The sequence below is a fragment of the Xiphophorus hellerii genome, chromosome 9 (assembly GCF_003331165.1).
Source record: "Xiphophorus hellerii strain 12219 chromosome 9, Xiphophorus_hellerii-4.1, whole genome shotgun sequence".
NCBI classification, from domain to species: domain Eukaryota; kingdom Metazoa; phylum Chordata; class Actinopteri; order Cyprinodontiformes; family Poeciliidae; genus Xiphophorus; species Xiphophorus hellerii.
The window spans coordinates 20640396-20657388 of record NC_045680.1 but is presented as its reverse complement, the minus strand read 5'-3'; the positions used below and the strand labels follow the sequence as shown (position 1 = coordinate 20657388).

Sequence of the window (16993 nt, the reverse complement as noted above, 5' to 3'; positions counted from 1 at the left end):
GGATACAAGTACACAGGGTGGGTTGAATGCTGAGAAACGTTCAACACCTCTACAATAAAGGCTAATAAATCTCTAGGAATTGCTGAGTAGAAACTACTAAATCTGGGCAAATGTGTGCACTTGAGACATTTGGAGAGTGGGGAGAAGAGTTTATTTGATCTCAACAAGCAAAACCAATGTATAGTCCGTTTAACTGCTGTGTTAAACAGTTAAAGATCCAATGAGAGCATATTCAAGTTTAAACCAACAGATTGTACTGGAGTTGTGAAGTATGCAAACACAAGCATAATTGTTTAGTCTTTTTTTTTTTAGGATTAACATTTATGCCAAATTTGTACACACATCTTAAAATATTTTCCAGTTACTCTCGAATGTCAATGTAATTACATTTACTTCTTAAGTTAATTGTATCTGTACTTTTACTGAACTGCGCCTGCTCTCATAAAGCTCCGTCCATTTCCACCAAGCTCCTCCTTGGAGTTGCAGTCTCTAGCTTTCTTAAAGAGACGGAATCTAATTTAAAGCCGTCAAATTGCTTTCAAGTCATGTCTGATATACACAACATTTTAACAAACAAAGATAACAACTTGATTGTGGGGCAAAACTATGTGCATGCCATTTCATAATATTGCTCCTTTAAAAATCTCTGGTGCTTCCCTCATCTACAGTCACCACTGTTTACTATTAATTAAACTAGTTTTTTTGCCTTGTATGATCTTGTTAAGCTCATTATTCTCTTTTTTCTTATCCATTATAAAACATTTGTGTTGACCTCACTGGTTATGAAAAGGGTTCTCTAAATAAAACCACGATACAGAAACCATATGAATCCATAATTATTCAAAGTGGAATTGTGTGACTGTAATAAAACACAAACCATGCTAATACTTCTAAACTACAGCAGGTTAGACTGCATTTTCTCTGTGTTAACGGAAACCTTATAGAGTTCTAAATCCCCCATTATAAACCAAACTACAGCTTTTTTTTTTTTTTTTTTTACCCCTCCAGGGGGTCTTTTGTGGGCTCTAGTGTCCCTTATATGATAGTGGGCTGACAGGAAACAGGGAAGGAGAGGGGGGAAGACATGCGGCAAATGTCGTCGGGTCCGGGAGTCGAACCCGCGACGGCCGCGTCGAGGACTGAAGGCCTCCAAATATGGGTCGCACTAACCCCTACGCCACCACGGCACGCCCAAACTACAGCTTTTTGACCAGTTTCTCCTTCTTATGAAGATGCTTTAAATCAAAATTTTAAAAAATGTGAGGAATTCTAGTGTTTTGCTATGGAAAACTAAGATTGCATTTAGATGCAAGTTCTTTATAAATGCGAGAGTGGCCATTAAACAGCACAAGAAGGAGAATCAGAGGAGTTTTCTCCAGTTTCCTTACGGCTATGTGCATATTCACTGAACCAGAGTTTCGCCCAGCAACTCCTTCCCCTCAGGAGATTAGCAATAAGTTACAACACGACACCGTAATCTCCAGGATGTGTAGGACCAGACTTTCTAATCAGTAAGGCGAGATAATTTGGCTGTTTTAGGATGCTGAACTGACCAGTTGAACTGTATAGTTGTTGCCATATCTGTGTGGCCAGTATCAGTCCTTCAGAAAAAAAAGCAGCTACTGCAGTAAACGTGAGCTAAAGTAGTTCATGTTTTGTTTAACAGTAAATTTATTACAGACGACGCTTTTCGTTTACAAAAGCAGAAAATGTTTTCTGCAAGTATTAGCTTGGCCTGGTAAGCTCATTAAAAAACGGAAACGGTGATGAATCAACCTAGTTGATTCATCATCAACATGGCAGCTGAAGCAAGATGCAAGTTGTTCCAGTCAAAACAAGTTGGGGTGCAACAGTGGAGTGGGCGCCAAGTGTGCAGAGACCGCAGGTCGTCAACACGGGCGATCTTAGCTGCTTACCTTCTTTCTTTTCCCCATTTCCTGTCTGAATACGGTTGTCAACAGCCACAAGTGGCTCAAAAATTAAAAAAAAATCGAGATATGCTGTTGGGATGGAAATAATACATTTCATTTCTTCACAAAGCTGAATGGACAACTCCATATCTGGGCTGTGTGTTTGAATCACTGTTTACAGTTTTAAGAAACAACTAAAAACATATTACAAAAATAATTTGTTATAATTCTAATAGGTATATATGTACAGTATGTGTTTGTGTATTTACATGAATATCATAGCATATAACAGAGTAGACACCACTGTAAATTAATGTATACGTTTCTGCCATGTTTCGCCATCTTAAACTACCAATTTTCTTTAAAAGTGATGGAAATATTTAATCTGTAATATGATTTCTTGCAAAGGTAAACTGACCCCAAGCAGAATAACTGGTGCTAATCAGGATCTCAATAAACAGAAATATTGCGACATACACTAACATGATTGCATGTTTTCCAGATATCATGCACAATAACCTTTTATTAAGACTTAAAAAAAAACACAAACATATGTTGTGCTGTGGTGTCTTTAATCTCTTCACCACTCTCAATGCCAAGTAATCCAAGTGAAGATGGTCATCTTTATAAAAGGTTCTCGTGAAGACGTAATGTCGCAGCAGCCTACACTAATGTGATTCAACTTTTTTTATATATATTTTTTTTATTAGAGATACAGGCTTTCCTCTTTCTTATTCCTCCATCTGAGCATCCTAATGCTTCGATAATTAGAGGCCAGGCTGCAGAGACACGCTGCTCAGGCTTGTCCCTTCCTCCGACACATCCCACTGTGACAGAGTCACTTGGTATGTACCGTCACACACCTAGCTAACACCTTCAATCAACACCTCCATGCACCCCAGATGCAATCTACAGCTCAGAGACGCCTTGGAAATGAATGAAAAAGCAGCTGCCACAGGATCCAAATGACATTGTCCATTTATCCATAAAATGAGCCAAAAAAAAACACACAAAAAAAAAAAAAAAAAACGGTTGAGTGGTGCCAAGCTATGGAGAAGTGGCATGAGGCAGGCCCTCAGAGCAGAAGGCTGTCACGTGTGGGCAAAGTACTGCTGTACAGTGTGTGTGTGTGTGTAGGCGAGTGTGTGTGTATTTGCTTGAGTTTGATTTGTGGCCCAAATGGGAGCAGGCAGCCAGCCCAGCCCAAGTTCAACCCCACTGCTGAGGCCTGGGCGACCTGAGCGCGGTGACAGATGAGAGCAGGGTGGAAAGGCAGAAGGAGAGGAAGAGGAGGAAGTGGGGAGGAAAGGGGGAGGAAGTGCGATGCTGGCAGCAGCGCTGTTGTTTGTGGTCATTCCTTGCACGGGCTGTTAACAAGGAAAGGGCCGACGAACAATGCAGGGCAACAGAGCAGTCAGTCAGAGCCGTAATGTTTAGAGGAAGCCGATAGGATCTCTATGTCTTCCTCTATGAGCCTCAGCAGACTGGCACAGTCATAAGGGCTGAGCAAGCCTCGCTTTGAGTTAAAGTTAATGTCTTGAGAAAATTGCTGAAGTGCTAAAAAGAGAAATATTGTCTTCCTAAATTCCTGCTTTCTACCAGCGAGAAAAAAACTCAGTAGGGCTTAAGACAAATGAGTGCCACGCTTCTTCGATTTTAATAAGGTAAGGTTTTAAAATGAGGCCAAATTTCCCACCGCTACAATCCAGTTTTGATTATATTTTTATGATAAAAGAACAAAGCTTCAAATTAAAATAAACTATGAAGTCCACTTTGCGAGCATTCCATGACAATAATCTGGGCGTCATTTGGCAGGTTTTGCAAGAAATGCTTTTGAAAACAAACTATTGACGGACATTAGCAGGCCTGTCGCGGTAACAAGTTTTGCTGGATGATAAATTGTTCCAGAATAAACAATATTATTGTTTTGAGATCATTTTCAAGTAATCTTATGGTAACGGCATAATAATGCAAGAACACATTCTCAAAGACCAATAAATGTTAAATTCCAATGGACATTTAACACTGGAACTGCAAGACATTTTAAATATCCAAAACAAATGAAACAAAAACAGAAATGACAAATAAAGTCAAGTATGAAGTGTCTGTAAAAAAAAGTTGTCCTCAAAAAAATGGCGAGTTGAGACCAAAGACTTGTCATCCAATTTTAGAAAGAGAGAAAAGAAAAAAAACACAGAAATTATGTACATGGAGAATATTGAGCTTGTTTTTATTTATAATGCAATTAATTTAATTATTCCAACAGGCCTAGACATCATAAGCTTTGGGTGTACAATCCAGTATGTCATTATCAAAGCAGTGCTTTGTTATTAGGCTGCACAGTGGCGCAGTTGGTAGCACTGTTGCCTTGCAGCAAGAAGGTCCTGGGTTCGATTCCCGGCCGGGGTCTTTCTGCATGGAGTTTGCATGTTCTCCCTGTGCATGCGTGGGTTCTCTCCGGGTACTCCGGCTTCCTCCCACAGTCCAAAAACATGACTGTCAGGTCAATTGGTTTCTCTAAATTCTCCCTAGGTGTGAGAGTGTGTGTGCATGGTTGTTTGTCCTGTATGTCTCTGTGTTGCCCTGCGACAGACTGGCGACCTGTCCAGGGTGTACCCCGCCTCTCGCCCGGAACGTAGCTGGAGATGGGCACCAGCAACCCTCCCGACCCCATTAGGGACAAGGGTGAACAGAAAATGGATGGATGGATGGATGGATGCTTTGTTATTAATAATCAGATTAGAGTACAGTACAAGTTTGCAGTGATACAAGTTTGCAGAAATAAATAGAAACTTTTGTTTCTACAGCTTGATGTGCTTTAGAGGACATGACATTGTCAGAATATTAATGCACAATAACTACTTATGATTGTGGACAAGTGAAGAAACATTTTTATTTGAAAACAGAAAAAAAAAAACAATAACGAGAAATTGCATGCAAGTTTTATCCCCCACAGACAGGGGGCGCTAAGAGGATGCTGTTTTAAGGTGAGTAAAAGACAAACCAAACATTTGTGCAGACATTTGATGAAATAAAAAGGAAGTCAGGACTACAAAATCCTCCAGATTTCCAGTTTCTCACTTTCCGCTTACACATTTCTAGGTAGACGAGAAAGGCGGCGACAAAATGAAACTCTGCACCTGACACGCTTAATATCAACACATGATGCTAAAGTTCACAGCCAATCAGTCCTGCTTCATGGACGGCTGTGAAACATGTACAGGTGTCCATGTTAATATGTAAGGTCAGGAAGTAACCAGTGATACTAGTTCCAGATCTGACCCAGATTTCTCAGAAAAAGAAAAGTAGAGTTCAGCTAGTAGTTTCTCAGGTGTCTGTACCATTTTCAAATCTGATTTATAACACATCTATGTTTATAACATTTTTGCGATTAATTGTACCCTTTCTCAACACTTGTAACCAAAAAAAACTGGTTCCCATGGCTACTCATCCTTACCATTGGGTCAGGTCTTTACGTCTCCTGCCACAAAATAAACTTTCCATTGATACAACCACGAAGACACGGTCTCAGATTTTCCCAGGACTCGACTCCCTCTGGGCTTTAGACCGAGAGCTTTTGACTCAACAGAAAGAGCATGCTGCAACCTGACAGACTGAACCATTATGTGGAAGAAAGAAAACATATAAACCCCCTACAATCCCACTGCAACAATGCCAATTCCAGACATGACAAACTAGGAAAATCCAGGCGGAAACTGGACAAATCCTGGATGTAAACGCTTGATCCTACCATACAAAAGGTTCGTAGCTACTTTATTTTTCTGCTGAACGCTTACTTCAATGCAATTATTATGTGTACGACCTTTAAAAGGTTTTGAAAAGGGCTAATCTTGAATGTAAACTGGTACCTTTATGAAGAATGAGGGATTGAGGAACATAAAGAAGGAAAACAAAAGAGGATTTCTTTAAACACAGGAAAGACATCAGTTCTTAAAAACAGCAGTCAAGTCCTATCTCTTTATCATCATAAGCCAACTTTGCTCTTAATATAAGATACTTAACCCAAAGCAGATGTACAAAAGCCATTAGTGTTCCTACCTGTTCAACATTTTCATGTTGAAAACAGAAACTTTTCTTATTGGGTGACAGACCAACAAAAGATTTAATTAAACCCTTAGAAAACCTGTTTGCCTTCCTGCCTGCGGTGGCGCTGCATCAAGAACTACTGAAGGAAACAACACAAAAACATCCAAAGAAGACAGTGAGCGCAACTTTGTTGTTCACAAAACGTAAACAAAAACGGAGCAATTTTAGCGGTTGTAGCTTTTGTCGTTGGTAAATGACCATTAGCCATTTCTCCGGCTAGAACTACACCGTGTTCCAAATTATTATGCAAGAGATATTTTCTCAGATTTTCTTAAATGGTCACTGCAAATGATGGTCAGTATAATTTTCAAGTCATGAACTAGACAAAATTCAAATCTAATTTTACTGAACAAAGCTCCCCATGAGAACGGTATTTTTTTCAAAAATAAAAAACTCAAAATGCACTGTTCCACATTATTATGCACATCAGATTTTCTCAACATTTTATGGATTATAAAGAACTGCAAATGGTCATTCTTTGAATGTGCAGCATTAAGTGGTCACATGTACTAAAATCAAAGCTATTTCAATCAAAAACATCTTAACAGACCGAGTTACATGTTAACATAGGACCTCTACTTTGATATCACCTGCACAATTATTGATCCATTGAACTTGTGAGTTTGTGGAAAGTTTCTGCTTGAATTTCTTTGCAGGATGTCAGAATAACTTCCCAGAGCTGCTGATTGGATATGAACTGCATTCCACCCTCAGATCTTCTGCTTGAGGAAACTCCAAAGGTTCTCAATAGGGTTGAGGTCAGAGGTCAGAGGAGGATGGTGACCACACCATGAGTTTTTCCTCTTTTATGCCCATAGCAGCCAATGACACAGTGGTATTCCTTGCAGCATGAGATGGTGCATTTTCATGCATGAAGATGATTTTGCTACAGAAGGTACAGCTCTTCTTTTTAAACCATGAAAGAAAGTGATCAGTCAGAAACTCCATATACTTTGCTGAGGTCATTTTCACACCTTCAGGGACTCTGAAGGGGCCGACCAATGATTCTCTCCCCATGATTTCGGCCCAAAGCATGACTCCACCACCTCCTTGCAGACATCACAGCCGTGTTGGGACGTGGTGGCCGTCCACCACCAATCCACCACTGCGTCCATCTGGACCATCCAGGGTCGCACAGCAGTCATCAGTGAACAAGTCTGTTTGAAAATTAATCTTCATGTACGGCTGGGCCCACTGTGACCGTTTCTGCTTGTGAGCTCTGGTTAGGGGCCGAATAGTAGCTACATGCACCGCAAGCCTCTGGAGGATCCTCCACCTTGAGGTTCCAGAGGCTCCAGCAGCTTCAAATAACTGTTTGCTGCTTTGTAAGGGCATTTTAACAGCTGCTCTCTTAATCCGATGAATTTGTCTAACAGAAACCTTCCTCGTTATGCCTTTATCTGTACAAACCCATCTTTGTTCTGAATCAGCCACAAATCTCTTCACAGAACGATAAATGATTCAGTTTTCGTTAAATATCTAATGTTTTTATATCTTGTCATACAGCACTACACTATCTGATGATTTTCATCAGCAGAGAGATTCTTTCTCTTTCCCATATTGCTTGAAACCTGTGGCCTGCTTAATAATGTGGAACATCCTTCTTAAGTAGATTTCCTTTAATTGAGCTCAGCAGACAAACTATTCAACCAGCTCTCTGAAATTAATTATAGTGATTCAAAGAGCCCTGACACATAATACCATCTATAAATTTAATAGCACAACAAAAAAATGTATCTTTATGACACTTAAATCCAATTTGCATAATAATTTGGAACACAGTGTACAGTATTTTTTTGCTGTTGTTTTGATAAAAAATTGTTAATGTCTAGATGCACAAAGAAAAATACTGCGACTTTAACTGCAGTACGTCCTAAAAAAAGACTTTTAAGACTTTTTAGAAACCTTTCAAAAACAGTGTTTTGGTTTCCTTACACTTGGGTCCAATGTATTACATTTAGTTTATGTAAAGGGACGAAAAGGGGTGTGAATACATTTTTCAGATAGAGCGAAGCAAAGAATGTTTTTCAGCAACTTTTAACCTGAAAATTCAAGCGACTTTGAAGTTGCTTAACTGAGCAAGACGAAGTAAGATAACCGGGTCTCCACGCAGCAAGAGGCTGCACCGCACGCCTCACTTCCCCTAACACAGCACTGCCTGTGCTCCACCACCCGAAAGTTTAAAAATAATAAAAGAAGTGAAACCTGCAGTGGGTACTACCAGGGAGGTGAAGCAGAAAGAAAATGAAATAAAAACAGAGTGGGCAGATGATGAAGTCTGCGATCAAAGTGTGTCAACACCTTACACCTGTTTTTAGCAGAGTGCCGAGAATGAGAGTCAAAGTCTTTCAAGAACCTTCGAACTGCACACCGACACACAGAGCTGTTTGCTCCGAAAGGTCAGGGGGGTCAGAGATCACAAGGGGAGGAATAAAACTTGACACCGGCAACACACACAGAGGACTTTAGGGAAGAAAAGGACAAAAAAACGCTGAAGATTTTCCTCAAATGTCTTTGCGTTTACAGGGACGGGAAGATCCGCTCGGATTCTTCCATATCTGGTGCTGACTGGCCTGGCGTACTAATATGGAGAAGGAGTTACGATTCCCATCAGATAGCAGCAGGAGAAGGGTAAACTCTTTCATCTTCCTCTCCGAGCGAAGGACGGCGTTACACAGTGTGTCTCTTCCTGTTAGGGCGCCGGCGTGCGTCTGAGAGATAAAGGGAGAAAGCGAGTCTGCCTCGAATAAGAAGAGCAACAGCTGAGACGGGAGAAACAGCTGTACCGCTTCAATCCCCTCCCCCTCAAACACTTTTCTTCTTCTTCATCCTCGCTGCTCTCTTTTCACACACCCTTGTTCTGATCCTCTTCTCCCATAGAGCGCGTGTTGCCGCAGATATCACTGCGTTCCCTCGAGACGGCATTACCGGCAGAAATGTCGCTTTTGCTGCCCTTCATCACGAAATCCTTTTCAACCCCACTTTGGCTGGGGTTTACCCAACCTTTTGTTTTTCAGGAGCAAAGGTAAATCAGATGCAAGCCTGTCCGTCAAGTTTGTCTTCCCAGAAGTAGTTCATTCAGCAACACAGTCACACCTCCCTGAATCAGTTTCTTTCAAATTGTCGCCAAACAAACACAACAGAATAATGCGATGACTTTCTAAAAACCTGACCAATGTAGTGACTTCATTTCCACACTGACAGTTGGCAATGTCGAGCGTGGAACTCGGGGCATGCGCCTACAAGCCCGTGGCAGCAAGCGGAGACGTGAACTGCGGGAAATCCGACGCCGGCGACAGGAAACGAGTGCCAGTGACAAAAGTCTGAATGGACCCTTTAAGAATCGCGGGAACGTGTCGGTTTCATTTGTGAATCCTTAGCCATTCATGAAAAGTATTTGTCATCCTCTCTTAGATCAAACATATTCTATTGTGACACTGTAAAATGAAATCGCAGTTTTAAAATCCTTCATGAAGGGGGGGAAAAAAGTCATCCACGCTCCAACCGTAGTTAACCGGATGGGGTATTTTCGGGTTCAGTTCACCTAGACAAACCCAGGCCAGCCTGATCTGTCCGACAACATGAAGAAGGGTAAAAATATATTTTTAAATAAAGACTAAGTTCAGAAAAAGATCCTCATATTCACAGTCCACTCGATTTAGGATTTAGGGGGTAAATACTTTTTCACATAGGTTCAGATTGGTTTAGGTAGCTTGTTTCCCCCCCTTAAAAACCATCAAAATGTGGAAGCTGCTTTTATTAACTCATTAATAAAAGCAGGATTTGATGATCCAAAACATTTAAATGTGACATTTAAACATAACAAAGAAATGAAATTGTCTTTTTATTTTCTGTTTTTGTTTGTTGAGTTTTATTTTGGAAATATTAAATGTCTTCCAGTTGAGTTGAGGAGTATTCTGTATAAAATTAAAGTTTTAGACTTTAAGAAAGCAAACTTACATTATTATGCCATTATCAATTACTTGAAAATGGTCTTGAAATGACAATATTATCATTCATCGCAGTAGTTTCTGAGACAATTTATCATCCAGCAAAATATGTTATTATGACAAGCCTAATTACATCATTACAATAGAAACGCATAAAAGATAAATATATCCTGCAGGTTAGCGTATAGATGTAGTGGCTTTGATTCAAATTGAGAAAAAACTAAATTACATGGTTAATTCATCCAACTATCAAAGCATTTATCCAACTTTATCTTTTTTGATTTGCTAGTTTTGATTCATTTAATGTAAAAGGAGAAAAACAAACATCTGATTTGTGGTCATTTCATTTGCCGGTCACTAATCGGAGCACGTCGAGAGAAAATAATCGTCTGATTCCGGCATCCGTGCAATTAACCGGTGCGCTTTAGCAGAAAACCAGAAAGCCGGCTGTGTCTTAGGGGATAAAATGTGCAAAAGCAGAACGCAAAAAAGGAGGCGAGCACCGAGAGAACGGAGTGCTGAAGCCACGTCTGCGTGTGATATATTGTCTTTGGCTGCGGAGCGGCCCCCCGAGTTCATGAGTTTCCATGACATAGCCGGCGCTCAGCTCCAACGCGAGCCAAAGTACTCCGAGACAGATAGATGAGGCCACACGCTGCGAGGCCAGAAAAGACCCGTCGGATGTCTGATCCAAACCGGTGGATCAGGACAATATGCAGAGGAAGTGGAAGGGTGAGGCGTCTGTCTGTTTATGCTCATTTCAGCCGGTGTATAAAAGCTTTCTATTTGTAGAAGAAAAACGACCCTGACACTTGCTATGCTAAAAGACATGAGGATTCACGTTGTTCCAGTGCCGCAGATTAATCGCAGAACTTGAGGCTGCAGGAGTTTTTAAATGGCAGAAGACACCCATGCTTTTCTTTAGCAGATAAAGGATGCTGCAAGTAAAGGATGGAAGGAAATCCTGAAAGCAAAACCTGCAAAAAATAAAATAACTAAAACTGGAGTGGGAGGTAATGGTCCAGTCAAAGTTCAGATCTACATCCCGTTGAGAATCTGTGGCAAAACCTTAGAAGCTGATTGTCAAACATGCTCTCTCTAGTCAACCTCACTAAACCCTGGTCCAATAAAGTCATTATAAAAATACTAAAAATTACAAGATATGAGAAAGGTCAAGAGGTCAAATATTTTTGCAAGGCACTGCAAAGTGTGCATTGCACTAGACTTAAAGCAACAGATTTACATCTAGTGCAGATTTTGAGTGGAAATGTACACTGCTGACCAGAAAAATCAAACACTGCTCCCTTCACTGATGCACACAAGAAATTCCAACCGTTTGAACTAGATACTCAGGTTGTATTAATGTGCAGTGAACGTTTACTACTGAAGGAAATCCATGTTTGAGCGAGAGCCCAGAAGATGCCTGCACAGCTATCAAGTGGGACATGTACACGTTTTTCCATTGACAATCTTCAAAACAAAAAATTAAAAGAAAAGGTAGAAAAGGAGGACATGCAGTTCAAGAAAGGCAGAAATAGATACTCCCATATTCAAAATCAAAGCAAAAATGTGAAACTTTTAAACTAATTGGAACTGTAACAAACAAGGACGGAGGAGACTATGCAGTCTCACTCAGTCCCATAAAGAACTGCAGAACCAGAACTGTAGGACTTCAGGTGTTTTTTAACGACGGATACTTTTGCAGCAACTTTAAAGGAGGACAGGAGAATGTAGATTGGCCATAAAGAGCTACATTAAATTTTGAGCATTATGGTACATTCAAATAATATACCAGTTACATAGGTTTGAGAAAGAAAAGTTGCATACTAAAAAAAATACAAGACTAAACTAAAACTGGGGCGTTTCACCGATAAATAAATCGGGGTATAATATTAATAATATTCAGTCCCTGCTGAAAAACTGATCAAGAGCCGGGTGGTTTTCTCTTGCTGCTTAACATGCTGGTACCGACCAAAACAAACACAAACAAACAAAAAGCGAAACTGCTCTGCTGTATGAGCGGCACACACCATAAGAGTTATTACAATAGATACAGATGAGGAACGATTCAACAAGCACCATACAACCATAATGTGCAAGGAGAGTTTTGTTGTCACAAATTTGACCAGGCTTATCCAGCAACACCAGTTTGGTCATCTCTGATTATAAGCACACCAATTTTCTCCCCAAACTCTCAGATATTCACCTTTCAGTAAATGAAAGAAATAATAAACAAAGGAATAATAATATTCGCCTGTAGCTCTCCATGTGGAAGCCGTAACAGTCCAGTCGATAAATGATAATAAAGACCTACACGCTTTAAGGTCTATTGTTTTCACTCGCTCACTGACACAAGCACTCCCCACAGTCCAGAACTGTACACACCGACTGTCTAATGCATTTTAAAACCATGTTAATATTACAGGCAAAGCGAGCTTCAGTGTTTAGGCCAGGATGTTCAGACAGGAGGAACGGCTCTCTCTCCAACTGGAAGGAAAGCTCAGTACATGCAGTGCTGGCCACATTTACTGGCAGATGCTTAAAACACCTTAAAATAAGTGTATCTTTTACTGCAATGGGATTTCATACTGAAATGTTGAGGAAAATTCAACATTTGTGTGTTCTTTTTTTTTTTTTCCCCAGTCAGGGGATAGGTGATAATTGCTTAGACCGAAACTAGTCGCAGGACAGCACAGTCCTCTGGGATGGAACGAACTCGTATTGTAATGACGAGTGAAATTCAATTTATTGTGAATCTGTAGTTTAAACATGAGCAAATGAAGAGGCTCTTTTTAAACACCAAAAAGTTTAAGTATGTGTGACGTTTTTGAGCGGCTTCCAGTTTGACCAGTGTGAGTGTACTGGTATCAATCAAGGGTGTGGCATTCAGCGTTTAAATGAGTAAGAACAGGGCATGTTATTTCTCCCGTGAAGCCATCTTCATGTTAGCGTCACACCAAACCCAAAGGGAGAGGAAAAACCCAAAAATGGAAAGGCGTCAATCTTAGGCTCATTTGACCAAAGTATGTGGTATAAGTTGAAGAAGGGCTGGACGATACAGATAGTGACCAAAGAGTTTCATATCAGCCAGTATTAATAATTGTCGCTAAGATTTTTGTTTCAAGTCTGAAATACTACCAAGCTGGTGATGTGACCATTCCTGTCCCACTCTTTTTGTCCTTTTATTTTTAAGCACTTATGAGGCACAGTGGTGAAACCTGAAACTCCAAGTTACTCAACAAGTTGTTGCTAGGTGACCAATAAGAGTGAGTTAGTTGATGCCACCAACCTAGCTGACCTCACACCTGCTCGACCAGTGTGAGGTCGAGCAGGTGAAGCCTTTCCTCTGCCTACATACCCCAGAATGCTGTGCGAGTTTCTGGAATTGGAGTCCAGTGAAATTATGAAACACTGTATCGGACATATTTCTATCGATACTGTTCACGTGTCTATTGTTACACATATTGTTATTGATTTGTTGCCCAGCCCCAAGTTGAAGTCTCAACGACAACATTTAGGATTTATGCCAGAAACACCTTTTCTGTCCCGTTACAAACAGGTGTAGATATCGTCTAACTGGCTTTTTGTTCCAGTTCTTTAAAAGTGCACTTTGGAGAGTTTTGTGTTTTGCTTAGGTTTCTAGGATTAGACTCTCCTAGAAACTTTGATCAACTTGAGAAAAACAAAACTAGCAACATAAAAAAAAAGCTTTGCTCACATTTATTTTAAAGCAATTGCTAAGGTTACCAAGAATTGTGACTCCAGTGATCTTATAGTAAATAATTATTTCCTACACAAGACTTATTTTCCCTCATGAATAAATGTATTCCAGATTTTTCAGTCAACATTTTTCAGTCAGATTTTATGATTGCAAAACAGTAAAATAGGATAAAATCAAAGCCATATGTATATTTTTCCCCCTGCTGTGTATTTAGTGTGAATGACTGAGATTCTACTCTAACTTAAGACTATGCTACAACTCTGCCTGTGGCCAGCAGCTCTCGGTGGCCTCTACTTCTCCTAAACAGTAGCTGCGATGACAACACAACAGGAACCACATGGCAAACATACACTCACACACAACGAGAGGGCAGGAGGGGAAACACCGTAGCATTACTTCCTCAAACGTCGTAGTGAATAAAAAGGCAAGTAGCTCAGTCTGCACCTTGCAACGTGGTGCAAGCCTCTGAGACTTAAGAAGTGGAATCCTGCATTATCCTCCCCTCTTACCATCCTGCTGCACATTTGCACACAGTCGTGCAGGCAGCTAATCAGGTGCTGGCCGAGCCCCACATCCACGACACCCACTTCACCCAACTCCCGGCTGACATACAGTCCTCACCAAACCCACGGTCGTCCACAGTACTTTTATCAGTGTTCCAAAACAAGTCGTCGCGCGCCGCAGACCGTGTTTGCCCGTTCCCGACAGGAACAGAGAGAAGGCCGCTAAAAGAATAGGAAAAAAACAAACAACAACAAAAAGTGTGTGACGACATGTGACTTCTCAGTTCCATCTGTGCTGAATGGATATGCCAGATTCACGCACAAAGTTACCGTGGCAACAGAGCTACGGCCCTGATTGGAGGTCACGCAGAGATGAAAGCTGACGCGGACTAGAGAGAGAAAAAAAAAAAGGCTCAAAGACTATCTATGGCAGCCAACATGAAGACGGCTTGTTAACTCACCTGCACGCGCATCTAGAACCAACAACAAGATTGTTAGAAACACGCCTGCCATGACGGGACATGATGCAATACAGCATGGAGGAACATAATCTGAGAAACCGGGGCCTGCACTCGATGACGCAGAGGCCCCTTCAGCGCTTTATCCTGTTCTCTTGTAAACACGAAGCTCTGATTGTGAGAGGGGAGTTTCATTTCACTCACACACACACACGCAGAGATGTAATCTCTGACTAATCACATTTGCAGACCTGGGACCGAGCAGTTACACCGCGGTCCTGGACAGATGGGGCAGCGTTCGTCAGGCAGCGCTGGGATTAAGTGGAGGTGCGGCGTGTAGCTACCGATGGGTGGCTTCCTCCAACCGCCCGCCGGCCTGAGTACATTACAGGGAATCTGTGTTGTTACTGCGTTCCTACACAGCTTTAATGAATCAAAGGCATTGTTATTAGTATTAGGACTGAAACAACTCAAATTAAGTGTGATGAATAACTGGTATAAACCGACTCAAAAAGGCAATTTGCTGAAAGAACACAGTACTACACATTACTAAATGTCAAGAAAGATGGTTAAGAAAAAAGAGTGGGATTGTATCAGTCTCCTCTGAATAACACTACAGCTCTGTAAAAAGGCACGCTAGTCATGAGTCTGAACCTGAGACCTCTGGGTCATTTGTGAAGCGTCGAGAACAACAAACTCACACAGCCGTATGAAATATCAAAACGTAACGTTCTTGAATTTCTCAAAAGAAAAATCTCGAGGGGAGAAGAGGGAGATACGATGTCACCATACGGGGAGGCCGTTTGTGTGTGAGGGTGTAGAGGGGAATGCAATAGTGAAAGGCCCCCAGAGCATTATTGTAGGTCTTTCAAAATCACATCTAGAGCTATTATGCAGCAAACAGAGTGCAATGTGTCGATTTAGCAGCTAGAAATTGCTTAGGCATTCCATGGGAGGTTTATTTTCATTTATTCAATTCACAATACAAAATCATGGAAAAATGTAAACAATGGTCCACTCTATTCTCTGAATAATCAGAACAGCAATCAGGAAGCATTAAGGGATAAAATCAAGTCCTAGTCAGGGTGGCGCAGGACGTTTTCAAACCGAGTGTTCATGACTGCTCATATAGCATGCTCAAACAGCTGAGAGTCAAAGAGAAACTAACAAAAGGAAAGTTAACCTTCAACAAATATTCATGCACTATGCCCCTAGAACTTTTTCCACATTATCTCACTTTACAACCACTAACTTCAATGTGTTTTACTCAGACTTTATAGAGAAAGCCACAACTGTAAAGTGGAAAGTTGTGTTCAGGTTGTGCGCTCAAAAGGTCATGGGAACAAGCAGAGTTTTTGAAAGAAATTCCATAAGGAGGTTTGCATATATTAAATAAAAAAAATAAACAATTTTTCTTTTTCTTTTGGTCCATGTGTCCATTTTTCCTGTGTGGAGGAAAACTAATATTCACATTACCCTGAATACACCATCCTCATCATATAACATGGTGGTAGCTGCATCTTTGGTGATACTTTTCTTTAGCAGGAAATAGGGAAGTTGGTTAGAGTTGATGGAAAAACTAAATAAAAGGGCAATCCTGGACGAGGATACAAAAGACCCAAGATGAAGGAAGCCAAAACCTACAGGCACAATGCAATGTGTTCAATCCAATTCATGTGTTACAGTCACACAAAGTCTATATCAAAAACCATAAGAGAAGTTGGGGGAAGACTTAAAAATTTACTTAAAAAATTGATGCTCCCCATCCAGTCAGTCTGGGAGAAAATGTTGTGCAATGGTCAATCATGTGCAAGACCGGTAGAGACATAACCCCAAAAGAAGTTGCAACGGATGTTTCTGCAAGTAATGGAGAAACAGAGATCCTCAATAAGAAGAGAGGTCATACTCATCACGTGTTGAGTATGGAAGAAAAAAAAAATAACAAAGAAAGCCATGTATGCTTTTCATTTCACTTCCCAATTACGTGCTACTTTGTGTTGGGTCTATTAAAGAAAGTTAAAATGAAAATACATTATTTTTGTAACGTGATGGCATTTCTGATTCTGACCGTTTAGCTACAGTAGTGTTAACAGAAAACAAACATTTATAATCTACACAGTTTTTTTTTTAGTTTTTTTATTTCGACTGTCTACTTAATTTCAGGTCGAAAACCGCTTCTGGCCCATTTCCCAATTTCAAAATTCTCCTACTTTTCCTGTCGCACAGCTTTCTCCGATATGCTAAGGCTAAGTTTGGGGTAAGCCAAGGCTGCCCCCTCGGTATTGTTTGCGGGTGAGCCCCCCGCCACACCCATAGCGTTCCCCCCCTGAAGGGAGCTGTGCGG

General features: G+C 40.8%; 1 protein-coding gene across 6 annotated transcripts in view; it reads right to left on the bottom strand.

Moving 5' to 3' along the window:
- Positions 1–16993, bottom strand: part of ralgps2 (Ral GEF with PH domain and SH3 binding motif 2) — a 90815-nt gene that overhangs the window by 72845 nt on the left and 977 nt on the right. The window contains exon 1 of one of the 6 annotated variants that reach the window (XM_032571199.1): positions 14198–14217. The exons of the other annotated variants lie outside the window; for them this stretch is intronic. The gene's annotated coding sequence lies outside the window, so the exon portion shown is untranslated. Of the gene's footprint in view, positions 1–14197; positions 14218–16993 lie in introns of those variants that run through there. 6 annotated transcript variants of the gene reach the window in all.